Here is a 22953-nt window from a genome sequence, read left to right on the forward strand (position 1 = left end):
AAATCTATGAAAAAGGACTAGGACTAGAATTTAAACAAAGTGATAGTAAGCTAGTCCTTGTATTGCAAATAAAATTCAAACTACCCCCAAAGACAGCTAAGGACCCCTCAGTGTCATACATATACATAGATAGAATACTTTAGACCATTGATTTATGCATTTGTAAAATGATAAAACTGCAAAACTTTTAAAGACAACTTAGGAAAAAAGACTAGTATTTAGAGAGTTAATGTGGCATTAAACACATAACCATCCAATAACATAAAGTAAATTAGTCTCCGTGGTGGCTGACCAGCTTTTACAGACTGTGAATATAAGTTAATTCATGTATAACTCTGAACATCTAGATATAATTTATGTAACTTACTTTAAAATGCAATCCAAATTTTGAGAAAGTGCTTAGGAATGTAAATGACATTGTTGCCAGACACATCTGCTAAAGTATATTATTAAACACTTTAATAAAAAAATCACAACATAAACAGCCAACTATTAATGACAATAAAGAATTAAATTCAGTTAACCTTCTACTTTTGTGATAGCATAGAGAAAAGCCACACTGCACATTCAGTGATGAAATGAGGCTGGTCAAGTGAAAGGGTTCCCTCAAGTTCATGTTTGGTGGAGCTCCAGTGGTTGATAGTAATAACTTTTGTCTGCTTCTTCCATCTGTAAAAATGAAAACCCTATCCATTTCCCTGAAGCCCCAGCTTAATAACTGAAGCCTTCACTCATATTGTTACCTCTTTCTAGAAAGTTCTAGTAAAGACCTAAGATTTACATTTGGATGTTTTTGAACTTAAATACAGATTGCAGTAATTGTGGGAAGCCCAAGGAAAACCAAAGTTAAAATTACATGTAGCAGCCCCTTGGATTGGTCAAAGCAGAAAATTCAAACCACAGGACAAACACCTTTTCCAGCTCTTGCACATAAATGCCTCCTTCTAGGAAGTTCTTTACATTCATTTCTGTCCATGCAAAACTGTTTAGAATGGTGTCCATGGGCCTTTCATGTTGAAAAACAATAAGTACACAAAGTATTAATTTCCTCATATGAAAATGTCTCAAACCTTCTAAGGAAAATCATAAATAGAATGAGCATCAAAGTTGAATTGAATTTAATGATAAATAGACAGGTATTTTGTCAAATAAAATGTCAAGCTACATTTAATGACAGCTGGAGCAGGAGAAAGGTAAGCTTAAGTTACCTTTAAAATTTTACTTACTGAAATACCCTGTTTATTAGAATACCCTATTCCTCAGTAATACTGAGGCAAGGGGGCACTCCTACATGTATCACCTGTTTTATTGATTAGTACTGTATGGTTGTAACTAATAGAAATAAGCCATTTGGTTAACTAACTAATTTTATTTTTTTAAGATTCTATTTATTTTGAGAGAAGGGAAGGAAGGGAGAAACAGAGGGAAAGAAACATCCATGTATAAGAGATACATCTACTGGTTGCCTCTGGCATACCCCCAACTGGGAACCTGGTCTGCAACTCAGGCATGTGTCCTGACTGGGAATCGAACTGGTGACCTTTTGGTTTGCAGGCTGGCACTCAGTCCACTGAGCCATACCAACCAGGGCTATTTTATTTTATATTTTTTGCTTAAGCAAAAAGCTAACTTGTTATAAAGACCCAAGGAGATTTTGCAGAACCCTAGGTAGAGGATACAGTGGGGCCTCAGGAGTCAACCTCAGTTGTGCCTGCTTTTCTCTGCCCTAACCTTTTGAACTTGGACAAGCTTGTTTTCTCCCTGGAAAGTAGTTTATGTTTTGGATCATCCCTTTTGTCAGTATGGCTGACTTTTGCTAAAGGTAAAAACAAATTCCATGGAATTAAGTACTTTTTCTTTTTTTTTTTTAAGATTTTATTTATTTACTTTTAGAGAAGGGAAGAGAGGGAAAAAGAGAGGGAGAGAAACTTCATTGTGTGGCTGCCTGTCACATGCCCCCTACTGGGGACCTGACTGGAAACCCAGGCATGTGCCTTGATTGGGAATCAAACCAGCAACCCTTTGATTCGCAGGCTAGCCCTCAACCACTGAGCCACACCAGCCAGGGCTAACTACTTTTTCTTAATATGTATGTGGAACCTCCCAGAATTATTTCTTTTAATTTTTTATTAAATGCATTGGGGTGAGACATTATTTAATAAAATTATGTAGGTTTCGAGTGTACAATTGTATAATATATCATTTATATATTGCATTGGGTATTTACCACCCAAAGTCAAATTTCCTCCATCACCATATATTTGACCCCATTTCTTTCCCTTTCCCACCCCTTTTTTTCTCTGGTAACCACTATATCGTTGTATGTGTCTATAAGTTTTTATTTGTTTTGTTTATTTATTGCTTTCAGTTTTATTTCCCACATATGAGTGAAATCATATGGTTCTTGACTTTTTTGTTTAGCAGGATATTCTAAAGATCCACCCATGCTGTTGCAAATGGCAGTATTTCATCTTTTCTTATAGCTCAATAGTTTTCCACTGCATATCTCTTATCCAATCATCTATTGAAGGACAATTTGGTTGTTTCTATGTCTTGGCCACTGTCAATAATGCTGCAATGAACATAGATGTACATATGTTTTTATATGTAAATGTTTTCATATTTTGGGGATAAATACCCAGAAGAGGGGTTGCTTGATCTTACTAATCAGCCCTGGCTGGTGTGGCCCAGTGGATTGAGTGCCGGCCTGTGAACAAAAGGGTCTCCAGTTCTATTCCCAGTCTAGGGCACATGCCTGTGTTGTGGGCCAGGTCCCCAGTAGGAGGGCACATGAGAGGCAACCACACATTAATATTTCTCTCCCTCTCTTTCTCCCTCCCTTCCCCTTTCCAAGAACAAATAAATAAAATCTTAAAAAAAAAAAGATTTTACTAATCACTTGAGTCTCTGGTTAGTAGAAATTCATCTGGAATTAGGATTATCTGTTGGCTATAGGAAATCCTAAATGACAGTTTTAAATAAAATAAAAATTTATTTCTTCTGTCTTTGAAAATGTGCTAATATAGCAGCTTGCAAATTCATCAGGGACCCAGTCTCCTATTTTGCTGATCCACCATCCTCAGCATAGGCTTCTCCTTTGTGGCTTAAGGTGCCTGCCTGAACCACATCCAGTATGCCCATTCCAGTCAACAAGAAGAAAAGACTAAAAACAGTTACATCTACTTCTGGTGCAAGACAATAGAAAGTGATCTTTATTCTGGGCAATTATATTATCTAGCTAAAAGTCAAGAGTTCTATTACTCAAACTGATAATTGCCAGAGAGGAGGGGGGATTAGGGAACTGGATAAAAAAGATGAAGGGGTTAGGAAGTACATGCTGCCAATTATAAAAGTAGTTCAATTCCCAGACAGGGGGATGTAAAGTACAATATAGGAAACATAGCCAGTGATATTATAATAACTGTGTTTGGTGTCAGATGGATACTAGACTTACTAGGGTAATCACTTCATAAGTTATGCCTAGTCACTGTGTGTATACCTGAAACTATAATAATATTGTATGTCAACTCTAATTTAAAAAAATTTTAATGAGAATTTTTATTACTTTTATATATAGAAAACTCAGCAGTATCTGCTTAGCCTAGTTTGCTGACCAGTTGGTTAACCTTTGCCTTTTCCACCTTGGCAATGTAAGCCTTTGACTTTGGACCCAGACCGTTGCTTCCCCAATGTCAATGGAATTCATTCTATTTGTCATTGTACTTGGCCTGTCTAGCTTCCACCAACTCAGCCAGAACTTCTTTGTCCTCCAAGTTAACCTGCATGAAAGCAATGGTGGTGCAGGTCTTCCTGTGGACTAGATGACATAGCTTGGCCTTCCCCTTGATAATGCAGTAGGGACCCCCCATCTTATGGTATAGGGCAGGCAGGAGGACAACCAGCTCAATGGGATCCATATCATGTGCAGTTACTACAGCTGAGCCTTCTTGCTCTCCATCAAGATGATTACACTGTTAATTCCTACTTGAAGGATAGATGGCCTCTTGGTTGGGACATCCCCTTTGCCACAGTTCTTTTCTCATCCCAGGCCAACAATATCTGCTTGTTCTCTTGCTTTGTCTCTGGTCTCTACTTGTGGGCCAGCTTAAGCAGTGGAATAGCCGTTCGGCAGTCTGAAACCTGGGTGAATTAGTTAATTGCAGGAGGCACTTTCAGATGCTTATCTAGAAATGTAGTAGGGCCATTTGATAGAGTGGGTGAGGTCTCTTTTTGGGTTGGATGTCCTGTCAAATTCCAAAATTTATTTTCCCAAATGGGATCTACTAACTTCTTGGCCTCCTGCTTTTTTACTTACAGCAGAGACTGGCATTACTGTCTTCCATTTAGCCTCTGTCCTTTCTGCATCTTGAGTAGCAGGAGGAAAGAGAGAAAAAAAATTTAATCAAGTAAAATAAGTGAAAAAACAGCCAGTAGTCACAAAAAAAATGATCTGATCAAAATATTAATCATGGGTGAATCAAGATGAAGAATATATGAGTTTTTATTGTACTGTATTTGCAACTTTTCGATGGGTATGAATTTTCCCAAAAGATGGTAAAAAGTAATCATTTGAGAATAGGAAAAAGCTCTCAGAAATGAAAAATAAAAATTTTCAAGTTTCAGAATTTTAAACACTGGATAGAATATTGCAGAACATCAAATTAGTGAATTAGAGGAGAAACTTGAAAAATTCTCTAATTCAAGGTGAAAAGTGAAGAGATTAATGTAATAGGAGGAAAAATAAAAATGAAGAATAGAGTCAGGAAATTTGCTATTTTATTAATGGAGGTTATAGAGATGGGAATAGATGACAAAATAATTTATCAGAGAAAGAGAAGAGAATTATGTGAGCTGAAGAAAGACTTCAGTCTTTAGATTAAAACGGTGCATGAGTACCAGGCAGGATGAGTGGAATGTGATAGAAACCTAAACATATCCTGATAGTACTTTTGATTTTCAAAGGCAGATGACCTATAATAGAAAGATTTTACCATCAGATGCTTTTGGAATGTTAGATGATGGAGACAGTAGAGCATGTTTACATTAATTAAAAAAGAATATCTGCAAAAGGATTGAAAAATACCAAATATACAAAAATTTATGATCTGTAATATTAATACCCAAATAGTTGAGTTTGAAGGTTGCCAGAGCACCAGCTCATATTGTATAAGTTGATAAAGAAGTCAGTATTTTATCTTGACTTTCCTTCCTTATTGAACTGCATTCCAAGATAATTAAATAGCTGATAAGGGAAAAGTTCTTCCCACAAAATAATTCTAGCTATGAAATGTGGAAGGAATTATATTATTAAAAAACTCACCATTTTATAATTTCTGATGGATCTAGTATCAAACAGGATGGCATCTAAAGCCATTAGAGGAAAGGTTTAATAATAGATGAGTGGATCCAGCTGACAATATGCAACTGTAGTTATCAACGTTAATATTATTAAGAAAACCAGTCATTTTGTGCCTCCTGGTATATTGTGTTAGAAAGTATATAGAACTATTTATAAAGTATTCCTACAAAAGAATTAAACCTAAATCTAGTCAAGCTGCTGGTTCTAATAACTACCAGTTTACAAGAAACTTGTGGGTAGAGGAATATGTGAAATGACACCATGAAGGTGCAATAGACCAAGAAAGAATGTGGGAAATCCTCCAGGACTAGTGATTCAATTCATTTAACAAATGAATAGCTTGGCAAAAGTGGAGAATAGGAGAGGAGAAATTATAGATTTTAAGCATGTACTGGATTATTTAGTGTTGAAATGTAGGATTCTGGGATTTCCTTTAAAATGCTCTACAAGAAAAATAAATGTGTGTTGGGGGATGATATTTGGAGGGAACAATGAAACGCAATTGGAAAAAATGTTGCTAACTCTTGAAGCTGGTGGTTATTTGGGGGTTCATTATACTATTTTGTTTTACTATTGAAATTTTTCATTATAAAAAGTTTTTTTAAAGACCTGAAGGATTGAATGAGATGTAATAAAATTTTAAGAAGACTCTGAGAAGGAAAAAAAAAGAGTAGAACTGAGATTGTATATGACAAGATAATATTTGAGAACTTTTGGAAACTGATGAAAGATACAGTCTGCTGATTCAAGAAGCCTAACAAATACCAATCAGGATAAAAGAACTCCAAACCCAGAAGAGACCTCATAGTGAAACTTCAGAAGATCGTTGATCAACTCATTGATATGCAGATAGAGGGCTAGAGATAGAGATATCTCTGGAGAGGGAGAGGAGAGGGGGAGAGAGAAAAGGAGATTTTTAATAAGCCCAAGGGTAGGGAAAAGCCAAACTACCTTCAAAGGAACACTGATGATTTCTCAATAGCATCAATAGATGCCAGAGGCAGTTTGATTTTATCATCTACATGATGAAAGAAAATAAATGCCAATCTAGAATTGTATGTCCAGTGGAAACATCTTTCACCAATTAGGACAAAAAAATAAACATGTTTCTAGACAACTAAGTTTATTACCAAAAAATAGAATGCTCAAACATATAACTTAGGCAGAAGGAAAATATTCATTAGAAGGTCAGGGATTCAAGAAATATCACACAATGGCAAATAGGTGTATAAATTTGAACACAAATTGACAATGTAAAACAATATCTCATGATAGGCTGAAATAAAAATTAAATAAGATGACAATAATATGTAAGCTGCAAGAGGATAAGTACACTAATATACTGTAAGGTCTTTATATTATTTTTGTAAAGTATGTTTTATTGGTTATGCTATTACAGTTTAATTTTTATTTCAGCAATAAAAGAGAAAAATAGACAAAAAGGTGGCTGGAACAAGTAGAAACTAAAAATAATTCGATAGACTTAAAACTCAGATTATTAGTAATTATATTAAATAAAAATGGGCTAAATGCTAAAGTTAAAAAGAGATTATCAGTGTGGATTTTTTAAAAATCTAGCTATATACATCTAAGAAATAGATATCTGAAAGGTTGAAATTAAAATACTGAAAAAAATTTACCTTGAAAGCAAACAAAAGAAAATCAGTGTAACCATATTAATATCAAATATGGCTAAATGTATTACTAGATGTAAAGCTGATTATCACATCATGATAGAAGGTTTGGTTCACCAGAAAGATACCACTTTTTGATTACATACACCTAATAACATATTCTCAAATATATATAAAAGCTAACTTCAGAATACCTACAAGGAGAAATCATAGTGAACATCTTTATACAATTGATGGAATAAGCAAACTAAAAAAATCAGTAAGATTTAATGACTAAATTAACAATTTTGACCCCATAAAATGCCACACCATGCAACTGCAGAAGTCATTTTTTTACAAAGAGGAACTACATGAGGCTCTAAAGTAAGTGTACAATAAAACTTCAGAGGGTTGAAATTATGTTTTCTGTCCATAATACAACTAATCTAGAAATCAATAATAAAACAATAACTAGGACAAATGTATACTTTCAAGTAATGTATAGGTCAAAGAAGAAAATTTAAACAGAAAATAAACATAAATCAAAAGAAAACTTTTTGTTTTACTACTTGTGCTGGTGAGGAAGATATTTACAATCAGGTTGAACTCCTCTGATCATTTCTATGAAGGTTTTATGTTTACTTAAACTTTTTGCTTGGCACTATTTTTTAACATGAGTCCCAACATGAAAGGCTTGAAGAACCAGCTTGACATGTTTAAACTTGGAGAAGAGTCTAAAAAACAATCACAGTACAATTGAACTAATGGAGGAACTAGATATAAAAATAGCTTAATATTCTTTTACAGTCTGTTTCCATGGCACTAAAACAAGAAGTTAGGACATATTTTCAGTGGCAGTAGGTATTCTTTAACTGGTTTCTGTGCAGAAGGGCATACTACTGAGGGACATGTAAACTCTTTAATACCTGGATTAAGAGTTGTAATCTAAGGATTAATATATACACTGTATATTGGCATCATTAGTGTTGTTGTCATTAAGGGTGTGTGAGCATTTTCTTTGTAAACGTGAATGTAGTTATATCATTTCATTAGGTCTAAGGTTTATATAAATTCAGGGTTTCTTTTCAATTAAAAAATAACCTTTTTATAGCATTTGGCATAGTGCCTCAGAAAGAAGGCTTTTAAAGCTAGGTAAAACCCCTCTAATAGTGATCGTATTGAGAAGCAAAGCTAATAATTGAAAATACATTGTTAATAAATTAACAATTCTTTGGGAATGTACACTTTGTAGTATTACATTACAATAAAATATATTTATATTCTAGAACTAAATTCCACAGTTTGGGACCATTCTTATACCCAGAATGGCTACAGCTCAAGAGATAATTGCTTATGTGTTTATATTATAATTTCTGGTTCTATGATGTAATAATTTGATGCAATAATTTGGATAAAAATCTTAAAGTTTTTTCTTTACCACCACCAGATTCTACTGCAGTGGAAACTGTTGAGTGTTTGTCTCTTAATTGCCTTTGGAAAACTTAGGTTTTAGTATAGCTAGGTTTTTTGTTTTTTTAGTTTTACTAGGACCATCCACATTTAACTTCTTAGAGTAAAACCATGTAAGTATGCAAACAGAAAAGGTTCATCTAATTGTAACATAGTTTATTTTTGTTTTTAATAGACAAAGTTTGTTCTTATATGTAGTCACCATAATTTGAAATATTAAGTAGAGGACCTCATTTGGCCTGACTTTATGAGTTAAATATATATATAAGTAATATGCATGTAGATTTTCACATATGTTTTAAAAGTTGATTTAATTGTGTATTGTTTCCCTTATGTACATTTCTTTGAAACAGTAATTTTTTAATTTACTTACGATTCTATGAGCAGGTGTTATTCTCATTTTAGCCCGTACTGTTCTCACAAAGTTAGGATTGAGGAAAAAGATTTTTAACATTTTACTTTTTTGTTTGCAAGTGTGTTTACCATACAGTGCCTCTCTTTTTTTGGGAAAGAAAAAATTGCTTCAAAATATTTGCTTAATGCGGGAAGGGTGATGTGGCTGGGGCTTCGCCAGCCTCACTATGATTAGCTTTCTGACTTCCGCCAAGATGGAGGCATAGGTGGAAACACTGTGCCTTCTCCCACAACCAAGTTTGAACACAACAAAGGTTTGGAGAACTAGGACACACCCAAAGACCAGAAAACGGAATTCTACGGAAGTCTGACAACTACAAACCGTTCAACGGGGATGGTAAGAGAGGCGAATCCAGCAGCGGAGCTAGGTCTGGCAGGACAGATCCCCTGACCTAGGCACGCAGGCAGCCCGGAACCAGTCGGGGGGTGTGGGGCAGACTGACTGAGGCCGCACATTCGCGCACAGTGAGACGGACCACACAGGCCCCAGGGGGTGAACCCAGTGGTGGAGGGCTGACGGTAGTGGCACACTTGCACGCAGTGGAACTAAACGCGTGGGCCTGGTGACGGTGGTGGCCGCGGCGCCGGGGCCCGCGGCAGCAGGCGGCAGACTGGAAGCCATTGTCCCTCTTTGACCCTGCCCCCACATATAACATCACAACCCAGCGACTTAGTTGCCCTGTTCTAGTGAACACTTTAGGGCTCCGATCCTGCTACTTAACAGGCACGAACAGCCCAAAAGATGGTGCAAGAAGAACTCAAAGTCCCAGAGCCAATAACTCTAAGCGACCGAGAAATTGCCAGCCTCTCAGAAGCACAATTCAAGACACTATTTATCAGGATGCTCACAGAACTGGTAGATTATAGTCACAAATTAGAGGAACATAGTCACAAATTAGAGGAATATATAAAGGCTAAACTAATTGAAATGAAGGGAGATGCACAGGAAACCAATAGTGATGGAAAGGAAACTGGAACTCAAATCAATGGAATGGACCAGAAGGAAGAACAAAACATCCCACCAGAAATGAATGAAGAAATGAGAATTCAAAAAAAATGAGGAGAGGCTTAGGAACCTCCAGGACATCTTTAAACGTTCCAACATCCGGATTATAGGGGTACCAGAAGGGGGAAAGAAACAGCCACAAGTGGAAAACTTATTTGAACAAATAATAAAGGAGAACTTCCCCAGTCTGGCAAAGGAAATAGACTTCCAGGAAATCCAGGAAGCTCAGAGAGTCCCAAAGAAGTTGGACCCAAGAAGGAACACACCAAGGCACATCATAATTACATTAGCCAAGACTAAAATGAAGGAGAGAATCCTAGAAGCAGCAAGAGATAAGGGGACAGTCACCTACAAAGGAGTACCCATCAGACTGTCAGCGGATTTCTCAAAAGAGACCTTACAGGCAAGAAGGGGCTGGAAAGAAGTATTCCAAGTCATGAAATCCAAAGACCTACAGCCAAGATTGCTTTATCCAGCAAAACTTTCATTTAGAATGGAAGGACAGATAAAGTGCTTCTCAGATAAGGTCAAGTTCAAGGAGTTCATCATCACCAAGCCCTTATTATATGAAATGCTAAAGGGACTTATATAAGAAAAAGAAGATGAAAAATATGAACAGTGAAAGGACAGCAAACTCACAGTTATTAACAACCACACCTAAAACAAAAGCAAACCAAGAGGACAGCTAGATCAGGAGTGGAACCATAGAAATGAAGAACACATGGAGGGTTAGCAACAGGGGAGTGGGAGGAGGAGAAGGGGGGAGAAGGTACAGAAAATAGCATAGACAGTAGATAGAAAATAGATAGGGGTGAGGGCGAGAATAGTGGGGGAAATATAGAATCCAAAGAACTTGAGACACGTGGTTATAAACTAAGAGGGTGAGAATGGTGGGGGAGGGAGTGTGCGGGTGGAGGGGAATGAAGGGGGGGGAATAGAACAACTGTAATGGTATAATCAATAAAATATATTAAAAAAATAAAAAAATTAAAAAAAATATTTACTTAATGCAAACTAACATACCATGTACGACATATTACCAGTTCCATATTAATAATGTTTGAAATATGAGGCTTTAGAAGATACATAACCAAAGGTATTGTGGGTATGTTTCTTAATTTTCCAAATATTAATTCAGACATGTACATTATATAATTTCTGTGAACAACAATCATAACTTTGATAAACGTTAACAAGAAAAGACATTTATGGAAATTTCTACAAGGTATTTTTTAATAGAAATGTCACCTTTTTATAATTCTAAAGTCAAGTTTCTACTCCAAAGCAACAAAAGTAGTCTCACCCTAAATCTTAACTTCCTAACACCTCAAAAAGAAGGAAAGATAAATGAACAATATATTGTTTGCCATTTAAATTTTGTTTAATTAATTTATTTTTAATATATTTTATTGATTATGCTATTATAGTTGTCCCATTTTTTCTCCCCTTTATTCTCCTCCACCTTGCACCCACCATCCCACCAGCAGTCTCCAACCTTAGTTTATATCCATGGGTCGTACATATAAGTTCTTTGAGCTCTCTGATTCCTATACCATTTTTGACCTCTCCTCCATGATGTGTCTTGGTTTGTGCTTCCTTGGGTCCAACTTCTTTAGGACTCTCTGAGCTTCCTGGACTTCTTGAAAGTCTATTTTCTTTGCCAGATTGGTGAAGGTTCTCCATTATTTGTTCAAATAAGTTTTCAATTTCTTGGTCTTCTTTTTCTCCTTCTGCTACCCCTTTAATTCAGATGTTGGAACATTTAAAGATGTCCTGGAGGTTCCTAAGCCTCTCTTCATTTTTTTGAATTCTTGTTTCTTCATTCTGTCCTGATTAAATGTTTATTTCTTCCTTCTCCAAACTGTTTATTTGAGTCCTGTTTTTCTTCTCATCACTATTGTTCCCTGTACATTTTCCTTTATTTCGCTTTTCATAGCCTTCACTTTTTCCTCTATTTTTTGACCATACTCAATCATTTCTGTGAGCATCCTGATTACCAGTGTTTTCAACTCTGTATACGATGAGTTGGCTATCTCTTCATTGCATAGTTTTATTTTTTCAGGAACTTTGATCTGATGTTTCATTTAGACCGTGTTTTTTGTCTCGGTTTGCCTGTTATATAGTAAGGGACGGAGCCTTAGGTATTTGCCAGGGAAGGTCAGCCCACATCCTCTGCATTGGATGCTGTATGTGGGGGAGGGGTCCAAGCAGGAACAATACCACTTGCTTTGCTCTTGGCCGGTTTTCAGTCATTTCTGCCACTACCCAGAAACAAATTTGGCCCTTCTGGTGCTAATTTCTTGAAGGGTGGTTTTGTGTGTATTCTAGGACCCTGTGAGTCTCTACAGTGAACTCTCCTGTGAAACTGGGAGTTTCTCCTGCCACCTTAACCCCCCACAGGTTTTTTCAGTCAGAGGTTTTGAGGCTTTATTTCCCCACGCTGGAACCCTGGGTGCAAGGTCTGTGTCACTCCCCGGTTGTTCCTCCTGGTTTATCCACACACAAATGTGAGACTGTGCTCCACTAGTTACCGCCTCCCACAAGTCCTCTCTGGCTGCCTGTCTCAGCCCCTCCTACTGGTCTGGGTGAATGTTTTTCCTTTAATTCCTTAGTTGTGGGACTTCCATACTATTGGATTTTCTGGCAGTTCTGGTTGGTTTTGTTGTTGTTGTTTTTAAATTTGTTGTTGTCCTTCTTTTGGTTGTACAAGGAGGTACAATGTATTTACCTACACCTCCATCTTGGCTGGAAGTCCTTCACTTAGTCATTTTGAATGTTATAGCCACATAGTACACATTCTCACTCAACAACATCCATTGCCCCCACTGACTAGTACAGTAAAGTCGTCATTGTCCATACATGTGCATGCCAGTCCACTCTCCTCGGCTGCCAGGTTACATCCATGTCACGCAAATGGTTCTTGTGATATTAATAATGGCTGGACTTTTTCTGGACAGACCTCAGTATTCCATATTTGTGTATCTGGCTTCAACTTTGTTTTCTGAACCTACTCACCATTTCTTTTTGTACAAAATTGAATTCTTTATTTCCTTCCAAATTTGCTATTCTTCTAATATTCCCCATCTTTTAGTAAGTGGCTCTTACCTAATTGCTCTGATAGAAAACTTAGGGGCTATCTTTTCTCCTTCACTTTCTACACACTGCTTATGAAGTAGAACTTAATGTGGTTGTGGAAATGTTCTGTATCTGCTCTAACATGGTATCCAATAGCCACTTGCCCACTTAAAATGTCACTAGTGCAGATAAAGAACTACATTTCAAATTTTTATTTTAATTGCCATATGGGACTAATGGCTACTGTATTAGACTGTACAATTATACCACTATGGTATAATTATCCATCAACCCCCTCCTTTATTACTTCAGTAGTGTCTCAATTTATCTCTCTGTTTCTACATATGTAGCCTATCCAAAGTCTGTTCTTCATGGTAGAAATCTTTAAAAATGTGTTGTTATTTGATATTTGATTTATACAAAATAATATAGGAAATATAAGTTATATATGATAACAAAATGAACACCATCCAGTGTTAACTACTAAAACATTACCAGTAATGGCAAATCTACCTCTAATGCTTCTGCCCTATCCCTCTGTCTTTAATCCATCTCTGCCCCAGCCACAAAGCTGCTAACCATTCTCTTGTATGTATGAACCTCTAAATGGCATTAACCTGTGTACCAAACATTATGTTGTTTAATTTTCCTTGGTTTTATTTATTTATTTATTTATTTATTTTTAGGCTCACGTCCCTCCAGAATGTTCATCCGAGATCTACGTAACTCCTCCTTCCTCTAATTTTCCTTGGTTTTACCTTTACACAAATGCATTATCCTTTAGATCAGGAGTATCAAATTCATTTTCACTGGGGCCACATTAGCCTCGCAGTTGCCATCAAAGAGCCAATTATAATTTTAGGACTGTATAAATGTAACTACTCCTTAACAGCTAAGTGGGAGCTTGGCGCTGCCACCAGGTAGAAACCAGGTGCTGGGCCGGATAAAACAAAGTGGAGGTCTGGATTCAGCCCACCAGCCTCGGGTTTGCCACCTGTGTTTTAGATAGGCTTCTCTATTTACCCAATTTTAGGTTTCTAAGATTTGTCCCTGTTGTTGCATATATCTGTTTTCTAGTCATTTTCACTGCTGTGTAATATTTTATTACATAGAGTGTACCACAGCTTATCCATTCTCCTAATGATAGAGATAAGAATTTCTGCACAAAATATCTACTATTGGAAATAACACCGCTGTGAATATTCACTTATATCAAGATAGACATGTATAAAACTTTTCATGGGTTAATGGTTCTCAGCTGTACATGGAAAACTTTAAAAATACCAATGCCTGGGCAAACCAGTAAATTATAATCTTTAGAAATGAGGTTGGATATCACTTTTGTTTTGTTTTGTTTTTTTTGTTTTTGTTTTAATAATACAGATGACTTCAGTGTTTAATCAGGGTTGAAAAAAGACTGTGCTAAAACAATTCCTATGCATAGAGTTACTTGGTTGTAAGGATGTACCCATTTTAAAATTATTCATTCACTTTTTTACAGTGAAAAAATATTTTTCTGCCTTTGGAAAACCTTTGTCTTTCACAAGAGCTTGCAGTTTATCACTCAGGTTTTTCTATTGATCATTTTTTATTTTTCAATTACAGTTGACATAGAATAGTCTATTAGTTTCAGGTGTGCGCCCACAGGATTACTAAGTGATCATTATGATAATCTTGTACCCATCTGACATCATAATTATTAGAATATTACAAATTTATTACCTATGCGGTACTTTATATCCCCATGACTATTCTGTAACAGCCAATTTGTACTTCTTAATCATTTCACTTTTTCTACCCACTCCCCACTCCCCTTTTCCATCTGGCAACCATCAAAATGTTCTCTGTATCTATGAGTCTGTTTCTATTCTGCTTGTTTATTTTTTGTAGATTCTATTGTTGATAGATGTGTATTTATTGCCATTTTATTGCTCATATTTTATATATATTTTTTGTCTTTTTAAAGAAGACCCTTTAACATTTTGTGTAATACTGGGTTTGGTGGCGATAAACTCCTTTAACTTGACCTTATCTGGGAAGCACTTTATCTGCCCTTCCATTCTAAATGATAGTTTTGCTGGATAGAGTAATTTTGGTTGTAGGCCCTTGCTTTTCATCACTTTGAATATTTCTTGCCACTCCCTTCTGGTGTGCAAAGTTTCTTTTGAGAAATCAGCTGACAGTCTTACGGGAGCTCCCTTGTAGGTACCTGACTACTCTTCTTGTGCTGCTTTTAACATTCTCTGTCTTTAACCTTTGGCATTTTAAGTATGATGTGTCTTGGTGTGGGCCTCTTTGGGTTCATCTTGTTTGGGACTCTTGTTTCCTGGATTTGTATGTCTATTTGCTTCACTAAGGTAGGGAAGTTTTCTGTCATTATGTTTTCAAATAGATTTTCAGTTTCTTGCTCGCTTCTCCTTCTGGCACCCCCATAGTGCGAATGTTAGTACTCTTGAATTTTTCCCAGAGCTCCTTATACTGTCTTCATTTTGGGTGATTATTTTTCTTCTTGCTGTTCTGGTTGGGTGTTTTTTGCCTCCTTATATTCCAAATCATTGAATTGGTTCTCAGTTTAATCTACTCTGCTGTTGATTCCCTGTAAATTATATTTCATTTCAGTTTGTATATCCTTCATTTCTGACTGGTTCTTTTTATGGTTTCATGATGTTGAAGTTCTCACTAAGGTCTTGAGCATCCTTATAACTCTGTATCTGCTAGTCTGCTTGCCTTCATTTCATTTAGTTTTCTTTTTGGAGTTTTATTCTGTTCTTTCATTCAAGACCTGTTTCTTTGTCTGTTCTGTATTTTGACTGCCTCCCTATGTTTTTTTTTTTAATGTATTAAGTAGAACTGCTATGCTTCCTGTATTTGGTTTCATGGCCTTGTGTAGTAAGTGTCCTGTAGGGCCCAGTGGCACAACCTCCCCAGTCACCAGAACTGGGCACTCCAAATGCACCTCTGTGTGGGCTGTTTACACTGTTCTCTTATGGTTGATCCTTGATTGCTGTTGACGTCACTGAGAGGGATTGACCCTCAGGCCTATCAGCTGGGAGGACTGGCTTCAACTACAGCAGAGGAACTGCTGTGCAAGGTGCTTACCCTATGGACCAGGACTTGGCTGTGGTGCTCCCTGAGCTCACCACTTGAGTGTGTTGCTCATTGAGGTGATAGGGTTGTGATCCAGCACAGTCTGAAGCTGCCCACCGGGAGCATTGGTTCTGGGGCCTTGGGCCTCTGAGGTAGAAGGTCAGCCACTGCCTGTGCCCTGCCTGGGGTCACCCAACACAAACTACAGAGTGATCTAACAGTGGCTGCTGTTTGTGCTGGGCATGGAGGCGCCTTGGAGAAACCGTGCTGTGAACCAAGGTCAGTGCCTCTAGTGCCAGGTCTGGGACCACTCAGAAAGAGATCTAGGACACACCAGTGCCAGATACTGATTGTGTGCAATTTGTGAATCTTTTAGAGATTTTAGGAAAGTCCATAGCAGGAGCCAAGACAAACAATTGGTATGAAAAAGCTACTGGAAATGGCTTGAGTGGACCTGCAAGTTGTGTGGGGTGTGATCTCAAAATCACCAGGGTGGGATGAACAATGTGAGCCAAGTTGATGGAGACTCAGATATGGTTTCTGCCTGCCAGCTCTCTGAGTTTGGGTGGGAGGGGTGTAGTTCTCAGAAAGGAACAGTGGCCTCTCCCAGTACTTTATCTGTCAGAAAGTGCCCCTCTAACTCTTGCCCAGATCATTCAGTTCCTTCCCATATGTTCCTGGTGCCTTTTGAGCTGCTTCTCCAGCTCTGGAGCTCAGAGGGAGTGAGTTTGAGTAAGTCTTTCTATGGATCTTTTAAGAACTGCCGAGGACTCCAGAATCCTTTGTGTCACTCAACCACACTTCCCACTGGGTTTACAGTCAGAAGTTGCAGAGACTTCTCTTCCTGGCACTGGAACTCTGGATGGTGTGTGGCTGGGACCCCTTGATCCTCAGGGTGGACCTCTGCAGCCCAGATATCCTTCCTGATTTTTTTATCCAGCACATACGGATATGGGACCAGTCCCATTCCGTGTCTCTTTCCCTCATACCAGTCTCAACGTGGCTGCTTTAAATTTCTAGTTGCAGGATTTTCATTCTGCTAGATTTTAGGCAGTTCTGAATGATCTTGTTCTGCAGTTTATTTGTAATTTTTATCTGGCTGGGGAGGATTTGAGTGCCCTGTTTACCTATGAAACCATCCTGACCAGAAGTCCAGGTTGTCCTTTATACATTTTTGTGCCCAGCAACATATTAAATATTTATATTTTTATGCCGGATCTGGTGGTTTTGCAGTGTAAAGTTCTCCAGAATATCTTTTGGAACTAGAAATCTTACTGGAATAATGTTTAAAAATCAATCAGATTATATTACTGCCTCAATCAAAATCCACCAGTGGTCTCCCATTGCAGAATAAAATTCTCATAGGCTGTAAGCTCTGTGATCTGGTCCTTGCTCTTTTCTCCAGTGTTTTTTCCTTCTACCTGCTGTCTTTTTTGTTCTTTTAGAGCCATGCTGGACTCTGGTCCTCAAACATTGTCCAGTTCTAGCCTCAAGAAGTTGATGGTTGTTTTTTGTACCACGTGGAACATTATTTTTGACATTTTCTTGTGACTCATTCTCTCATTTCACTCATATCTCACCTCTTTAAAGAGACCTTCCCTCACTACCCTAAGTAAAACATCCTCCCTTTCCCAATCACTATCTTCAACCTATATACTTTATTTGTTTATCTTTCCCCACCATGCACTTCTATGTGTTTAGATCCTACTATGGGTGCTTATTAGCATGTAATAGGTGCTCAGTAGGTATTTGTTGCAAGGATGGATGAATAAATAGAAGGGAAGGAAGGAAGAGAGGGAGGAACTAGGAAAGAATTTAGCATTAAGAAGGAGGGAAGGTTTTCCTGGCTCGGGGGCGGGGGCGCTCCGTCCACAGAGCTCCCCCGCTGTCACGGATGAGAATAAGTCTACTAAAACATGATCTGCTTGGGGAGGAAAGGTGACCAGTCTCTTAGGTGAGAAGGGTCTCAAGCACCTCTTTCCCTGCTTGAGTTTATTGAGTTCATCTCACACAGAAATACATAGTATGCAGGTAAAGCTCATCAACCAATGTCCCAAAAGCTACAGTCATGAAAAACTAACATCATCTACAGATAATAATTGAGGAAACTCAGGGATTGTCTCTGGTCATGGTCGGTGAGATATGCTGATGCCAGAAGCTTGTTGAGGCATGTATCATGAAGTAGGGAGTTTCACTCCCTATGCTTTGAGCTCAAACGTCTAGTTCATACCAACAGGGTCCTTGAGAAAGCCTCAAAGGGAACAGTGTACTTTCTTTCTCAGGCCATATTTGCCCCCTGGGAGCTGTTCGTTCTAGTACAAGGCCTCAGCTGCCCCTGGCATTGTTTTCAGGCTGAGTCAGGCAGAGGGAGCAAAGCAGCCAAGAGATTAGGAGACTTTTTAACAGATAGAATGAGGACTCAGGCTATGACAAAGCTGAGGGGTAAGATCTTTCTGCCCTTTCTCTATAGTCCCCTAAGTCTTTCCCTGTTGGTCTCTTCTCAACTGTGCCTGTCTTAGGTTGTTCCTCCCATGAGGAATCTTACCTGTCATTGACTAATCAGCCATCTTTTGGGGCCAAGCAGGGTGAAGTGTAGGAGGCAGAGGCGGTGCTCCTGCCAGGAGGATAGTTTCTGTCTTCTTAGTGGCTCATGGCTCCAAGGTCTTTTCACTCAGCCCTAGCTGTGGGATGCTTTTGTCTGTTAATGAGGCTACAGTCCCTGAAACCAGGCAGGATGGCTCCCAACACTTTGTCTTTAATACAAGAAAATAAGTTTGTTTCAAGAAAAATGAATTCAGTTTTAGACAGTTACAGCTTCACATTCCATTCTTTTTACCACCACCACCACCCCCTTACATCTGAAACATGCACCTACACATGGATTTCAGAATTAACAGTGAAATTGTTCTTTTCTTTTCAAGGGAGTAGCAAAGTTACAGATTTTGTGAAATACAACAATTAAAATTAAAATCTGGGTAAGAAACAAAAATGCACACTGTAAGAGAATGACCCTTAAACCTTCTTCAAGGATGGCTGAGCTCAGGTTTCCCAGGGAAAAACTCATTAATTCTGAACTCCACAGAGAAGATATTTCAGTTATAAACTCAGGAGCCAAGGGTCTCCCCTACTTCAGAACAGCATAGAGAACAAGGGCATGGGGAACTGAGCCTTGTTTTGGGACAGGGATATCTTCAGACAAGGGATGTTGTTCAGTTCCATGGGAAGAAAATAAAGCTGGCTCTAGTAGTCTGTTAAGATACATGATGTATTTTAATAGGAAAAAAGGCAACATAAACATTCTATACTTTTTTTGTATCTCCTCTCTTCCCATTTCTTTACTGGGAGTAAGGAACCTTTCTATCCAGATTCACCTTGTATGGTCTCTTACTCAGGCAAAATATGAAACACTTGCTAGAATTTTTTGGGTGTGGATTCAGAGACTAGCTTTGAATCAGATGACAGCAGGTAATATTAGTTTTGAAGAAAGAACACCTGCCACTTTTTGTTGTCACAAATATTTTACATTCATATGTGCTGAGACCATCTGGAAGAGTGTGAAGATGATGATGGTTCCCAACTGTTAGAATCATGACAATTTTTTAAGAAAAATCATGTAATGAAAAAGTTTGAGACTCTTTGACAAACAACATTGTCCTTGGTTTATTTGAATCTATTTTCAAATGAACTGAACACTGGTCAGCAGTTGACAGAGGTTATCTTTTCATGACAACAATTCCTTACATTTATAAAATTTTTTGTAGTCTCCAAAACATTTAAATAGGCAGTATTTATTTCATTATTTACAGAAAATCATGCAGTAGGATGGGTGCTGTATTTTCCATTTTAAAAATAACTGAAGGAAATATTAGTTCATTCATTACATCACACAGTTTCTAGTTATAAGTGTGCCACATTTTAGACAAATGCAAACTTGTAAACAGATTTACTGATTTACTTGCTAAAAAGAGTCATTTATTTAGAAAAATAGGTTTTGAAAAGCCTATTAAGAAAGTGACGGGGTGTCCTTAACAGATATTCGAGTTTATATATAAGTAGCTGAGTAATTTTTTATCTTGTATTCAGTTTTGCCTTATATGAAAAATCTCATTTAAGGTCAACAACACAGTGCATTATGGATAAGATTTCTTTCCCTTATTAAGCTATAGTAATAACAGTGGCCTTTTTTTCTTTTTGATTGCTTGAAAGTGATTGATTGAGGTTGGTTCTTCTGAAGTTGGCGGTCATCTTTTTTTTAACTTGAATATAAGCTCTTATGAGTAACTATGCCCATATTTTAGTCATAGTGAATTATGAGCATATTAAAAATAATTATCTTCACCTCATAAATCTTTCTTTAGTCAAATTTATTGTAGAGCTTACTTTAATCTTATTAATGTCTCCTAGTTTTGGTCAGGTATATATGGATGGCAACAAATTATACATATGAACTATATTTAGCATACAGGAAAAGGCCAGAGGCATAATCTGTTACAGCTGTGGTTCATAATCAGTGTCTGTTAAGAGTTTTGAATTATAATCAAACCCATTTTGATGCTTATTGTAATTGGAAAATTATTTTTTAAGTTGAATACAATAATTTATTTTCATTTTCATATTTTGAAAATTAAATGAATGACAGATGCCATTCTTTGGAGGAACAACAAACAATAAGGATACCTTTGCCAAATACTAATAGTGATAGTGAGGATAAAAAAGGTGCTCTCAGTTATGAAAGCAGGCACAATTAGTAATAGGAACATTCAACAGTTGGTCTAGGAAAAGAAATGGCAGTGTACTACCAGAAATCAAGATAATCATTATAATTGTTATAACATTTAGCAAATATGATAATAATGCATATAAGTCTTAGTTGGAGGCTTCAAGATTGGAGGGAGGCCTACGTGTTGTGTATCAAGTATCTCTGAGACAGTGTGAGCATGTTAGTAACATGTTCCACAAAGCATTTTCTCAGCCGTGTTAAACAGCGTGCTTTGCCATCGCTCTTCCATTTGATGAATTCAGGATGACCTTTTCATGAATAAAGTCAAATAGGATTAAGTCAGGAATTTTCAACAATGGAAAAGAGCAACAGATGTAGCCAACTTTGAACATGGGAGGATTTTTGATGCACTGTTGCCTACAGGGAGTGTCTTATAGTGGGAGGGGTGAAGGGCAAAGGAAAAAATAAGTTTACAAAATATCAAAAATATAGGATTAAAAATAGTTAAAAATACCTGTATAGGTTGTTCTTGTAATTGTGATAAAATTATCTTGCATTTTTTAAAATTTATTTTTTATTGAATTTATTGAGGCAATATTGGTTAATAAAATTATATAGGTTTCAGGTACACTACACAATTGTACAGTAAAAATCACTGTCTTTTAAATCGTTTCTTTAACTTTTTTCCTTTTGTATTACAAAAAAAGTAGTTTAAAATACAGGGGTCTGGCACAGATAACACCCCTTTTTTCTTACAAAATCTTTTATTACAAAATCATGAGCATGTAGTTCTATCACATAACGATATCACGCTCAGTCACACCATATGACATTTTAGGTGAAATGTTCAATTGAAAACTATGAGTTATTACACCTATAGTATTACTTTATGAACCACACTCAAGCAGGCCTTAATTCTGTGGATCTTGTATATATAACATACACTTTCAAAAATAGAGAAAAATGATCTGGTTAGGAAAGTTAGAATTACTACTAAATGATATTTGTTAAGGCTACTTCTTTCTCTTGTCTTATTTATTCTATTTGGGCTATAAACTGTGAATGATGCACACAAATTATTATATTAGTTTTCAATCATAAAGTAGCAAAAGCTGAGACTCCAAAATAATTGTATGTATAGTGAGACCATAGTTAATTTCTCATTGGTATATGTGAAATGTTTTAAAATAGTTACTGCATAGAAATCATAAGTTTCATCTTATTTTTGCTTTGTTTCATGTAAAAAATAGGGGTTGGTTTACTTTTTTCAAAATATATTTTATTGATTATGCTATTACAGTTGTCCCAATTTTTTCTCCCCTTTGTTCCCCTCCAACTTGCACCTCCCCCCAACCACTTTACTTCATGTCCATGGGTCACACATATAAGCTGTTTGGCTTCTGCATTTCCTATACTATTCTTAACCTCCCCCTGTCTATTTTCTACCTACCAATTGTGCTTCTTATTCCCTGTACCTTCCCCACCCCCTTCCCACTCTTCTGCTGATAACCCTCCATGTGATCTCCATTTCTGTGATTCTGTTTCTGTTGTAGTTCACTTTGTTTTTGTTTTTAGGTTCAGTTGTTGGTAGTTGTGAGTATGCTGTAAGTTTACTGTTTGTATTTTTGATCTTCTTCTTTTTCTTAGATAAGGCTCTTTAACATTTCATATAATAAGGGCTTAGTGATGATGAACTCCTTTAACCTGATCTTATCTGGGAAGCACTTTATCTGCCCTTCTATTCTAAATGATAGCTTTGCTGGATAGAATAATCTAGGTTGTAGGTCCCTGCTTTTCATCACTTTGAATACTTCTTTCCAGCTCCTTCTTGCCTGCAAAATTTCTTTTAAGAAATCCGGTGACAGTCTTATAGGAACTCCTCCATGGGTGACTGTCTCCTTTTCTTTTGTTGCTTTTAAGATTCTCTCCTTATCTTTAATCTTCGATAATGTAATTATTATGTCCTTTGATGTATGCTTTCTTGGGCCCAACTTCTTTGGGACTCTGAGCTTCCTGGGAAGTCTAATTCCTTTGCCAAATTAAGGAAGTCTCCTTCATTATTTTTCCAATTAATTTTTTCATTTCTTCTCTCTCTCTCACACACACACATGCGTGCACTACTTACTGCAATTTACTGGTGGTGTCATTTTACCAGCTGAAGTATAGAAATCTTACCTCCATTATTTCTCTTTATGTTCTCCCATATGTA

General features: G+C 37.0%; 1 protein-coding gene and 1 pseudogene across 1 annotated transcript in view; one reads left to right on the forward strand and one right to left on the reverse strand.

Annotated features, from left to right (window-relative positions):
• The window catches only part of EHBP1 (EH domain binding protein 1), a 361085-nt gene that overhangs the window by 175773 nt on the left and 162359 nt on the right, over positions 1 to 22953 (forward strand). The window lies entirely within an intron of this gene.
• Positions 3539 to 4720, reverse strand: LOC118988426 (60S ribosomal protein L7a-like; annotated as a pseudogene).

This window comes from Sturnira hondurensis, unplaced genomic scaffold, assembly GCF_014824575.4.
Source record: "Sturnira hondurensis isolate 20B ecotype Veracruz unplaced genomic scaffold, ASM1482457v3 Scaffold0006413, whole genome shotgun sequence".
Classification (NCBI taxonomy): Eukaryota; Metazoa; Chordata; class Mammalia; order Chiroptera; family Phyllostomidae; genus Sturnira; species Sturnira hondurensis.